The 12,048-nt window shown below is 45.8% G+C and overlaps 2 long non-coding RNA genes across 4 annotated transcripts in view; one reads left to right on the top strand and one right to left on the bottom strand.

Moving 5' to 3' along the window:
* The window catches only part of LOC310698890, an 88,734-nt gene that overhangs the window by 44,655 nt on the left and 32,031 nt on the right, over positions 1-12,048 (bottom strand). Inside the window, exons 2-4 of one of the 3 annotated variants that reach the window (XR_014521783.1) lie at positions 4,690-4,797; positions 2,954-3,037; positions 1,212-1,379 (exon numbers count right to left, since the gene is read on the bottom strand). This is a non-coding gene — a long non-coding RNA (uncharacterized lncRNA). The remainder of the gene's footprint in view (positions 1-1,211; positions 1,380-2,953; positions 3,038-4,689; positions 4,798-12,048) is intronic. The other 2 variants (XR_014521784.1, XR_014521785.1) reach the window with 2 other exon arrangements.
* LOC310698896 lies at positions 8,246-9,231 on the top strand. The gene is made up of 3 exons (XR_014521794.1): positions 8,246-8,299; positions 8,360-8,461; positions 9,003-9,231. It is a non-coding gene; the product is annotated as an uncharacterized lncRNA (long non-coding RNA).

Below are 12,048 nucleotides of genomic sequence, written 5' to 3'. Positions count from 1 at the left end.
GGGTTCCCTTCTTGGCAGGGAACGGGGTTCCCTAACAACTCTTGGCTCCCTTTTCCAACTATAGCTCCCAGAGTCTTTGGGGGTTGTTTAAGCCATGAGTGTTTAAAGCGGCTTCATAGCGCATTAAATGGTGTGGATGTGGCCATGGCCTCCCTCACCCCACTGCCTCTTATTAATGAAGAATCGAAAGGATTTCCCAATTCAAATCTCTCGGAAACAGGAAACAGAAAGAAGACTTTGTATCTCAAGCCATTTTGGAAGGTCTTAACTTGAAATGCCAATAAAGCTATTTTTGTTGTATTGTGTTGTATAGTGTTGTGATTAACATGGGAAGAAGGGTGGCAAAATACTTTTGTCTTTCTGCATGCGTTTATGGTAGGCATTTTGCACTCACCTGAACCCCTGCAGGGAAAGGGACAGGGCACAATGGGAAAGGGTGGGGCAACCGGGCTGCTTAAACCACACCCCTTTTCCAAGGGAAGCACCATGGGGGGTGGGCCGTCCGAGAGAGAACAACAGAACACAGAACAAAGAAGTGAAGCACGGGAGAGAATGAAACTCCGGACATCCAGCACCCGCTTCTCTGCTTCTCTTGAACTCTTTGACTGTAACCCTGTCCAATCTTTTTTCAAAGAGGGCCAGATTTGATGAAGTGAAGGGCTGTGAGGGCCGCCGAAACAGCCAACCCAAGTTGTTAACCTTTTTTTAGGGTTGAATTTGTTGAGGGTTTGTTTTTTTAGGATTTACCCCAGGAAATAAACTGCCACAGGGGCCGGATTAAACTGACCGGTGGGCTGGATTAGGCCCCCCAAATGGACTTTGGACATGCCTGATAAGCGCACAAACAAGATGTAGCGTGTGACCATTTCATGTTTTACTGGAAAACTTAAGGTCACTGTTAGCTGGTAGGCTTGGCCTTGGGGGGAAATCCCCCCCCCCTTGAATCTGACTTAGGACTTCAGCACTGCCACTACAGAGTAACAGTGTCATCATAATTTCACCATGGCAACCAGCTGCTTCATTTCTACTTACTTGAAAGGCAGGTCATTGAGTATTTATTTTATTTATTTATTTTTGTATGAAATATTTATTAAGTTTTCCATAACTGAACACGTGGCCACTTTCTTTCCCTAGGAATTGCATCCCTAGCATTGCATCCTCACCCGAGCCCCCCCAAAAGCTTGCTGCACCCCAAGGCATTTTGCACTCACCTGAACCCTTGCAGGGAAAGGAGCAGGGGACCATGGGAAGGGGCATGGTGACCAGGCTGTTTAAACCACACCCCTTTTCCAACAGAAGCGGCAAGGGGGGGTCAGTATCCAGCACCCCCTTCTCTGCTTCTCTTGAATTCTTTGACTTTATGGGGACAAGCACAATTACTGGAAAGAGATTGTTGGTAAGACATGGCTCAAAGTAAGGCAATGGGCTGGCACTGAAGCCAGTTAGGCTGCTTTACACTGACATAATGCACACTTTAGAGTGAGTTCCAACAACAGTTTCCCTATTCTCATGAAGAAAAGATGCCCAAAGAGTTCAAATGATGCTTCTCCATAACAGGGTTGCGCATTGTTGGTTACATTTTGACAGCAATAATATGAAGATTTACAAAACATAAGAAAAGATCCCTGCCTGATCAGACTAGAGACCGATCTGGTTCAGTGTTCTGTTTCAACAACGGCCAACTAGATGCCTATGGGAAGCCCACAAGTTGGGCATGCGCACAATAGTGCTCATTTCAATGCAGCCACTACATATGACTCCTCCACAGTATGTTAAAATTGTTACTAAAATCACCCCCTTACTGTACTTAAAGCAAATTTGTGGAGGTGCGCTTGTAAGTTCTGTGGGAGCGATTCCATTATTAAAGGAATATATGTTCCTGAGTATGTTTGCCTGACTGAAAGGTGTCCTGGAAGTCTGATTTAGGCCTCTTACTTGTCTGGATGGAGGACAGAGAAGCGTGAGTAAGCATGTGCAGAAATTAGCCTCCAATACACATTAAGATCTATGTTAGTAGTTCCACCCCCTTTTGCCTCGGCACCACCCACTACTGTACAGGCATTTATTTTGTTTTTTATCTCTTATTTATATGCTATGAACCACCCTGAGAACTACAGATGAATACAGGTACACAAATTTATTTGTTCGTTTGTTTGTTTGGTGGCTGTTTGAAGATTGCCTGAAAGGGAATGTGGCCCTGGTTAAAAACCAAAATAATATCAGGAGCTACAGTTAAAACAGAGGCAAATGTGGTCATTCGCTTGAGTGAAATAATCAAGAAACTTCAAACAATACCCCCTCCCTCTGAAATATTTCCATCTGTGCCCTCTCTCTCTCTCTCTCTCTTATATGCACACACAAAGAAAGAGAGAGCGAGAGAGATAGAAGGAAGGAAGGAAGGAAGGAAGGAAGGAAGGAAGGAAGGACCTACTCAGAAAGGTACCATCAAGCATATGAAAGCTCTGAGTAACATTCAGGTAATGGAGAAATAACTTCTCCCAGGAAGCAAAGACTTCTTCGCTGCTCTTATCCAAAACTAGCCAAGCCTTCCAGCAGCTGTTCTTGCTGCATTTGCAGTTTGCACATCTGATTCACACTCCCAGAAGGCAAGATACACTATTGATTAAAGATTAAAACATGATCTGGGGTTCTACTGGGCAAACTCGAAGAAACCCAGATGGAACTTTTTTTTTTAATGCTGGGAGATATGGGAATTTCAAGAGCAGATGTGACAAGAAACAGATTCTGCAAAGGCCTCCAGGTAATTCTAGCCTGTGTGTCATCGTCCCCCGCCCCCACATTTTTCACTGAGATCAACCCATTATGTGCAACCCTTTCAAAAACTACTTTTCTTCAACACACATGCACACAAATATTGAGACATTCCTAGACTTTCAAAAGGTATCTCTACTATTATGTCTAATATCTGGCTTCCTCTAATAGCAGACTATACCTTCAAATCACTCTTCAGGGACTTGCTTTCACTTAAGACTTGACATTCTCTTATTGCTTATTTCAGAAGCGGCTCAATTTAGACCTAGTAAGAAAAGCAGAACAGTCACTCACCATTGTGTTTTAGTCAAGTTCACAATAAGGGAAAGTGGCTTTCAGCAAAGCCACGAGTGCTGCCCAAAAGAGAGTTAAGTCTCTCTCTCTCAATCTCTCTCTCTCTTTGGCATCATTGAGTAAAAGAGATGAAATTATGAAAGAATTGTGTGCTAAGAGGTCCAATAATAACCATTCCATTATGGCTTTATATTCCTAATCAGCACCTTAAAAAAAAGCTTTTTATGGTTGTTGCAGTGGGGAGCAGAGAAAAGAAAAGATGCCCCCGAGAGATGTTCAGGAAAACTAAGACCTTCTGTGTACCTCACTATCATGCTCTGCTTTGAGCTCTATTGCAATTATCTCTGTAAATCAGCTGGTGGCAGCTTTTGCCCGGCTCCTTCAAAGTGGCATTCTTTTTGCCTTCACTCTTATGTACCTTAATTTCCCCCTTCTGTGACATCGTCACATAGCCAGACCTCATTTTGTGACCTCCTTTGGAATTCTCTTTTTACTTCAACTCAGTTTTTACTTCAAACCATCATTCTTCTTGCCCCTGCTCTCGATTCACTTTGCTTTTTACAATGTGACATCATCACATGGCCAATAGTTATTATATGCGACGATGTCGTTGTTTCTACAAAGAGGACGGAAGTTAAAATTTTAAAATACGGTATGGAAGCATTTAGCTGAGAAAGCTGTAAATATTAGTGAACAGTCATGAAAGTGTACACTTTTTATTATCTTTGAAGAAACACTTTGACCTCACCCAAGTCCATAAAAACTCTTTTCCCTGCCCTACACTGAAAATGTTCTCCAAAAAATACTTTACTCAGTCCGAACTTGTTCCTGTGCAGTTGCTCAAACTCTGTGCTGAAATAATGTAAGAAAATGGTTTGACTTCACAATAATTTACTTAGGAGCATCCCAACATACTACATAGTGAGATCACCCATGTGGAGGCAGACCAATGGAAATGGCCATTTCTGTTACTTATTTATTTACTGAATCATGACAACACTTCACCTTACAGAAAGCCCACCATTTATTCAAGGTTTTTTTCTCTAGGGTTGTGCTAAAATCACTGCAAATAACAAGGACATAAGTTACATTTCAGAGGTGGAACCCAATGAAGCACTAAGTTAAAGTCACAGAGCAGTAAACCGATCCTGCTAGTGAAATGTTTTGCACAAGTAGAACGTCATTGTTGCACACGCGCACACACACACACAAATGCATAAGCAGGTTGCTGATTACTTTGTTGCACAATAGATTGTGCAATCTGTTGCTCAACAAGTTTCTGCTTGTGCGACCATTGTATTTGATTCCTCTGTTGTGCAACATTTAAACATCAAAATTTACCCATCACTAGCACAAGATCCCTTGCACTAGTAGACAATGTTGCATACAGCCCACTTTGTAGAAAGGAGAGGAAAATGATGTCATTATACACAATAATTACTCCAAAGTGCCACACCACTGGCTAGAACAAGATGAATTATTCAGCATAATTTTCCCCCATTCTAGATAATGTGCAAATTTGCTTCAATAATATTCCTGGCATGTGTCAGGCTGTTATCACTGTTGTTGTGGAAAAATAAACACTGCCTATAAATACTAAAGTAGACAGTCCTTTTTACCCACCTTCATCTTTGAGTGAAAGGAAAATGACAGGAACCATCTTATATCCCAATCACATGGATAGTGGAGCATCATTACCAGCACATGGACTTCTTCACTACTACTGGAATACTGTCATTAAGCAGAGGAAGAAGGATGGACAACAAAAAGAAATACTGCAATATGAAGGTGCTGGTGACAAGTTACCATAAATATTTCACTATAGATTCATATAGCCTTTTCAAGATAATCGGCTTTGAAGGCTCCTACTGGATCCAAAAAGAGAATATTTAAGTGTAGGCCTTGTTAAAAGACTTTTAAGAGGAATGAATAGTGTGCATGTGGATGGGGGAGACTGGGGCATATGCTCACACTGCTGGGTTTAGCTGGAGAAGGAATGTCAGGCTGGCTGATTGAAAAAGCAAATGAAGTTTAGTTCTAAATATAAGGGAGGGGGAGCACACATTCCATGTTCTTTTGATACTGCATCACAACATTTTGAAATTACATTCTTTGAAGTCATTCAAGAGACTCATCAGATTACTTGCACTCTCTGATCAAAACTGATATTTTTGTGTCGTGTGTTCCAGGACCAGCAAAGGGAATTTAATACATTGGAGTGTTCTCATGTGTTAAAGTACATTTTGGACTTCTACCACTTTACCTGTTCGTCAGTGGCTCCTAGTGATGATGGCTATATTACCTTCAGTATCAGAGGCAGTGTCACTCTGAATACCAGTTGTAAAGGACCACAAGAGAGCTATTGTGCTCATGTCCTATATGTGGACAGAGGTATACCCAGTGTCCCTTGCACCCTTCACAGGGAGCTGTATTGGTTGGGCTTCCCCCCAGAAAAAAAAAAATATTTACTGCAATAGCCACATTACAAACTACTATATTTTGCGCGTCAAGGTCCCCAAGACACCCCCCTAAAGAAAAGCACAATTGACACTTAATTTTTGTTTAAGGTTTTTGGCATAATTTTGGTCACAACTTTATTCAAATACAGCAATGTGAGTGGTTGCTTAGGCATTGGTAGCACTAACTGACCCCGCACGGGGACAGCTCTGACATTCGCACCCCCTGCAAAGTCAGCAAGTGTAAGTCACCTGGGGAGAGAGACGGGATGGGGAACTATGCCTCACCTCTCCCCAGAATGCTCCCAGGGGCTTGCATGGCCCTAGCCCCTTGCCAGGGGGTTTCGGACAAAAGCATGGGGAACTTCTGGGTTCCTTTAATGGTAAAACCCTTCAGCAGCAGCAGCATTTTGGAGGGGCAGGCACAGCCAAATCCATACCCCTCCACCAGCAGCAGCATTTTGGGGGGCAGGCACAGCTGAATCCATACCCCCCAGCAACCAATTCCAGACCAATGCCTAACCGCCAACTGAGCACTGAAGCTCACCGCCAAACCATTCACAAATGCAACCCTTCCTTCAAACCCAAAGCAACCGCATCCAGCCAGGTGTCGTTCCCCATAGGGGAAATATGCACCCCATCTGCCCTAAAGAGGGCAACAGCCTTGAAGGAAATAGCAGGGTGCAATATCACAGAACCACTGTTATTTTATTTTATTTATTATTTTATTTTATTTATTATTTTATTTATTGTATTTTATTTTATTTTCCACCGCCTTATTAACATGCTTTCTGGCCTGCTCGGTGGTAGTTTGTCTAGGCATTGGTTCCGACTATCTGCACCTGACCTCAGCAGGGCAGCACTGACGACTGGGCCCCACCATATCGTCAGTACAAGCAAATATTGTGGGGCAACAATGAACCAGGATCAGACTCAAGCGCACCCCAAATGCTCCAGGGACCCTTGCGTGGCCCTAGCCCTCGAAAGGGGTCGACAAAAGCATGGCGAATCCTTTGATTCCTTTAAAGGATTACCTTTGCACATTGGAGGGGACAGGTGCTCCGACCCCCCCTCCAGACCACCTTGAACCAATGCCTTAAATTATTTTGAGTCCAGGGAGAGCTGCCATCAACTCATCTAAGTCCTCCTGCATGCAGGAACGCAAACTTAGAAGACAGCAAGTCATTCTCGTCCAGCTGCACCACTAGCACTGCGGGCATTCACCTGGCTTCTTCCCCCAAAGAATCTGGGAGCCATAGTTTAGGTCACTGGGTTTGGTGCTTTTGTAACTGGCTTTATAATGGGTTTTAGTCAAATACAATAAATGATTGATTGATTGACTGATGAAAAAGTGTTTTTTAGCCCTGAGATGCTAACTTTCTCTCTGCATGTCATTCCTTGACCAGCTTCCTGTGCAAAGATAAGGCTTGCTTTCATTGCTCTGTTCATTTGTGCATTTGACTAGTGTTGTGGGGAGGGAAATGCAACCACTGGGCTAAAAATGTCCCCCTCCTGCCCACTTGGGTTTCCGGTGTGGCCTTCACAGATATTGGCACAACTTGTGTGTGTGTGTGTGTGTGTTTTGTCTGCTGAGCTGTGCTCACCATTGTGAGGGCTGAGGGAGTGATGGTGATGCCTCCCCAGCTGCTGCCATTGTCGTGGGTTGATTGTGATGTGACAAAAGCATTTGGCTGCTGAGCGGGTATAAATGTGGGCCAAGCTGCAAGTCTCAGCAGTTGCCCTCTCCAGAGAGAAATGGGCAGCTCGGTGGCACTCAGCCCAGGTGGTCTCCTGTCCCGCGGCAGCAAGCTGGCAAGCGGAAGGAGACAATTGCCCGGTGCTGGGATGCTGTGGCCCTGGTGGTCTCCTGCCCCGTGGTGGCAAGCTGGCAAGCGGAAGGAGGCAATCACCCAGTGCTGGGATGCTGTGGAGCAAGGAGAAGGCAAGTACAAAGATTACTTGCTGGTGGGATCGCTACTTGAAGGTGACTGACACTCAGCTCTGAAGCTGGTTGATGTCTGGCAATGGACCAGCAATGTCGGAAGAATTTGCATTCAGGCTAGTGGATGTTGCGAGGCTACGCTGGCTGAGATGGGTGCAAACTGGTTTGGAAGCCTTGTTTGTTAACAGGCAGCCAAACAGAGGAGGAATCTGGGGGGACGCTGTCGGGTGTTGGCCATCCCACTCACCTGTTTGCCTTTGCCTTTGCCTTACAGGAATGTCTGGAGCCGATGAGGTTTTCCCCAAGTCCAGTCTTAAAAGTCATCAAGAGAACCACAGGACATCCCTATTTACATCGGAGAAGTGAACGTGAAATACTGGCAGTGAGGAATGGTCAAGGCTGTGGCCAAACTTGAGAGAAGGAGCTTTGAAGGGAGACTGCAGGCGGACATCTGCTGCATTGCAAGTGATGGGGCAGTGGGGAGAGAGAAGAAAATGAGGGAGGCAACATTAGGCCAGATTAGGTGCACCACCGAACTGCTATGAAGTCACTTTAAACAGGCATGGCTTCCCCTCAGGGATTCTGGGAACTGTAGGTGGTTAAGGGGACGGAGACTTGTTACGGTGGTTAAGTATTAGGATTAGGATTAGGGGTAGGGTAGGGGTAGGGGTAGGGTTGGGGTTCCCTTGGCAGGGAACTCTGGGAATTGTAGCTCTAGTTAGGGGGCAGGGTTAGGGTTCCCTTTTTGCCAGGGAACTCTGGGAATTGTAGCTGTAGTTAGGGGGCAGGGTTAGGGTTCCCTTTTTGCCAGGGAACTCTGGGAATTGTAGCTCTAGTTAGGGGGCAGGGTTAGGGTGAGGGTTCCCCTTTTGCCAGGGAACTCTGGGAATTGTAGCTGTAGTTAGGGGGCAGGGTTAGGGTTAGGGTTCCCTTCTTGCCAGGGAACTCTGGGAATTGTAGCTCTAGTTAAGGCTTAAGGGTTAGTGTTAGGGTTAGCGTCAGGGGTAGGGGTGGGGGTGGGGGTAGGGGTAGAGGTAGGGTTCCCTTCTTGGCAGGGAACTGGGCTCCCTAACAACTCTTGGCACCCTTTTCCAACTATAGCTCCCAGAGTCTTTGGGGGTTGTTTAAGCCATGAGTGTTTAAAGCGGCTTCATAGCGCATTAAATGGTGTGGATGTGGCCATGGCCTCCCTCACCCCACTGCCTCTTATTAAGGAAGAATCGAAAGGATTTCCCAATTCAAATCTCTCAGAAACAGGAAACAGAAATGGAATGGACAAGGCTGTGGCCAAACTTGAGAGAAGGAGCCTTGAAGGGAGACTGCAGGCGGACATCTGCTGCATTGCAAGTGATGGCGCAGTGGGGAGAGAGAAGAAAATGAGGGAGGCAACATTAGGCCACATTAGGTGCACCACTGAACTGCTATGAAGTCACTTTAAACAGGCATGGCTTCCCCTCAGGGATTCTGGGAACTGTAGGTGGTTAAGGGGACGGAGACTTGTTACGGTGGTTAAGGATTAGGATTAGGATTAGGGATAGGGTAGGGGTGGGGGTAGGGTTCTCTTCTTGCCAGGGAACTCTGGGAATTGTAGCTCTAGTTAAGGGTTAGTTAGGGTTAGCGTCAGGGGCAGGGGTAGCGTTGGGGTTCCCTTTTTGCCAGGGAACTCTGGGAATTGTAGTTGTAGTTAGGGGGCAGGGTTAGGGTTCCCTTCTTGCCAGGGAACTCTGGGAATTGTAGCTGTAGTTAAGGCTTAAGGGTTAGCGTTAGAGTTAGCGTCAGGGGTAGGGGTAGAGGTAGGGTTCCCTTCTTGGTAGGGAATGGGGCTCCCTAACAACTCTTGGCACCCTTTTCCAACTATAGCTCCCAGAGTCTTTGGGGGTTGTTTAAGCCATGAGTGTTTAAAGCAGCTTCATAGCGCATTAAATGGTGTGGATGTGGCCATGGCCTCCCTCACCCCACTGCCTCTTATTAAGGAAGAATCGAAAGGATTTCCCAATTCAAATCTCTCGGAAACAGGAAACAGAAAGAAGACTTTGTATCTCAAGCCATTTTGGAAGGTCTTAACTTGAAATGCCAATAAAGGTATTTTTGTTGTATTGTGTTGTATAGTGTTGTGATTAACATGGGAAGTAGGGTGGCAAAATACGTTTGTCTTTCTGCATGCGTTTATAGTAGGCATTTTGCACTCACCTGAACCCTTGCAGGGAAAGGGACAGGGCACAATGGGAAAGGGTGGGGCAACTGGGCTGCTTAAACCACACCCCTTTTCCAAGGGAAGCACCATGGGGGGTGGGCCGTCCGAGAGAGAACAACAGAACAGAACACAGAACAAAGAAGACGGAAGTGGCGCACAGTTCCTTCTGTTCCCTCACTTCCAAAGAATGGAACGTCAACACACAGAGTATGTGATCCAGTAGTCCCACACACTCTGCAGCACGGGAGAGAATGAAACTCTGGACATCCAGCACCCCCTTCTCTGCTTCTCTTTAACTCTTTGACTGTAACCCTGTCCCATCTTTTTTCAAAGAAGACAGCAAGTCATTCTTGTCCAGCTGCACCACTAGCACTGCGGGAGGACCTGCACAGGTCACGCTCGACCGCACCAAAGGAAGGAACTCCTCCCAAAGCATTCCCCATCTGGACACCCAGTATATATGTTTACATGGGCAGGAAGACGAGATGGCGCCCCAGTCCAGACTCGTCAGCACGCTTGCCAGCTCAGTGTACAATGCTTTATTTTTTATTTTATTTTATTTATTTATTTATTTATTATTTTATTTTATAAAATATTTGGCTCAACCGCCAATCCAAATGTGCCCAGCTGCTCCTATGAAAAAAGGAAATAACAGACAGGCATCAGCACAGACATCATTGGTGACACTTTCTGATGTAACCCTTGTCAGCATCAGACTTCCAATGACCCGTATTCACAATCCTGTCTACTGACAGGCCCCCAAGTGTGCAGCCTTTGCAGCAGCCCTATTCGGAAGGAATGAGGCGTGTTCAGCGGTAGGCACACCGCAGGCCGTAATAACTGGTGCACGATGTAAGTACATTGATGCCTGGCTAACGGGAACCCATTTCCATGCACTAGGACCAGGCCAGCCCCCAGGGGAACGAAAAGCCAAATATTTCTGGTATCCATAACTGGGCAAGGGCCCTCCTCACCTGTGAGGAGAAGCATGATGGTGGCACTCCTGCCCACTAGGTCTGTTTTAGAGTTCCCCACTCTAATGACCAGCTCCAAAGCAGATAAGGAAAAGTCCTGAAGCAATAAGCCTCCAGACTCTCAGCCCCGTGCTGGCTCCAACACAATTTCCCCAACCCTCAGTGCACCAAAAATGCAATGGAATACTGAAAGGAGTCTCGCCTTGATCTTTTACCAGCAGACAAGTTTTAACTTTATCTATGCAGATACTGCATAGGTAAAAATTGACCGACTTCCTGCCCACTGCCGTATGAGGTTGGAGCCTCTTCCACGACAGACTTTATACAAGGGTCTCTGCAAATTAAAGCTTTACTATAACACACATTGCAGCGGACTGAATACTGATAGTTTTAATAGCACATCCAATCTGCAGCAGGTGGACGAAATACTGCAGGATCTGCTCAGAGGATGGGAGCCAATTCTTCTGAATGGCCGAGGACTGCCAGCTTAAGGCTAAGAAATCCATCCAGGCCTTCTCATAAGAGCTAAAAGCAGAAGGGGAAATGGAAGCTGCTGCTTTCTGTAATTGACAACTAATTGTTGTCAAAGTGCCACAGGTGGTCTGGAAAAGTCTGGCAGTAGCTGAGTGTCTAGAGCCCAGGATCTGAAGCGCTCCATCTGAAAATGGGATAGAGTGTCAGTGACATCATTAGAGGATCCCGTAATCAGGAGAGCAGAAAGCACAATATTAAACCTTAAGCGGCGCAGCTCAAAAGCGTGAGCGGAGGGGCGGAGACTGCTGGAGCGTGAGGACTGTTTTGCCAAGACGCTCACCACTGCCTGGTTATCAGACCAAAAGCAGATCTGATGGTCACTGAACTCCTAGGGCCACATGTGAACTGCTACTACAATGGGGAAAACTCAAGAAAAGTTAGGTCACATGATTGCTTCACCACACCGGGCTTGAGGCCATGGCTATGCACACCAGCAGCCCCTGAAATAAAAAACCAAAGGGCAAAGATCCAGCAGCAGCATCATGAACCTGAAAATCCCTGTGCAGGTTCAAGGTATCCTTCCATGGCGAACTACTATTGCATTCATTTTGGAATTGCAACCATCGCATGAGATCTGCCTATCACCTCACTTGGTAAGCGTACACGAAGGTAAGGGGACCTCAGGCCGCAGGCAGCCTGGCCTAGCGGGAATGGAAGGCAACCACTTCCAGAGTGGGGCAACCACTCTGCATGCAAGATTAATTAAGTGACCCAGCAAGATCGGATCTGATGAAGCATTACTTGCTACAGAGGAAGTATTACAAAATAACTTCCTTCAAGGCAGACAGCTTCTCCATAGGCAAGTGGTATGTTTTAGCAACGATATCCATCTGGATCCCTAAATAAAATGTGAATATGGGCAAAAGGTATTGAGCTATTGCT

The sequence above is a fragment of the Podarcis liolepis genome, assembly GCF_965112155.1.
Source record: "Podarcis liolepis genome assembly, chromosome: Z".
Lineage (NCBI taxonomy): Eukaryota > Metazoa > Chordata > Lepidosauria > Squamata > Lacertidae > Podarcis > Podarcis liolepis.
This window is presented reverse-complemented; position numbering and strand designations above follow the sequence as displayed.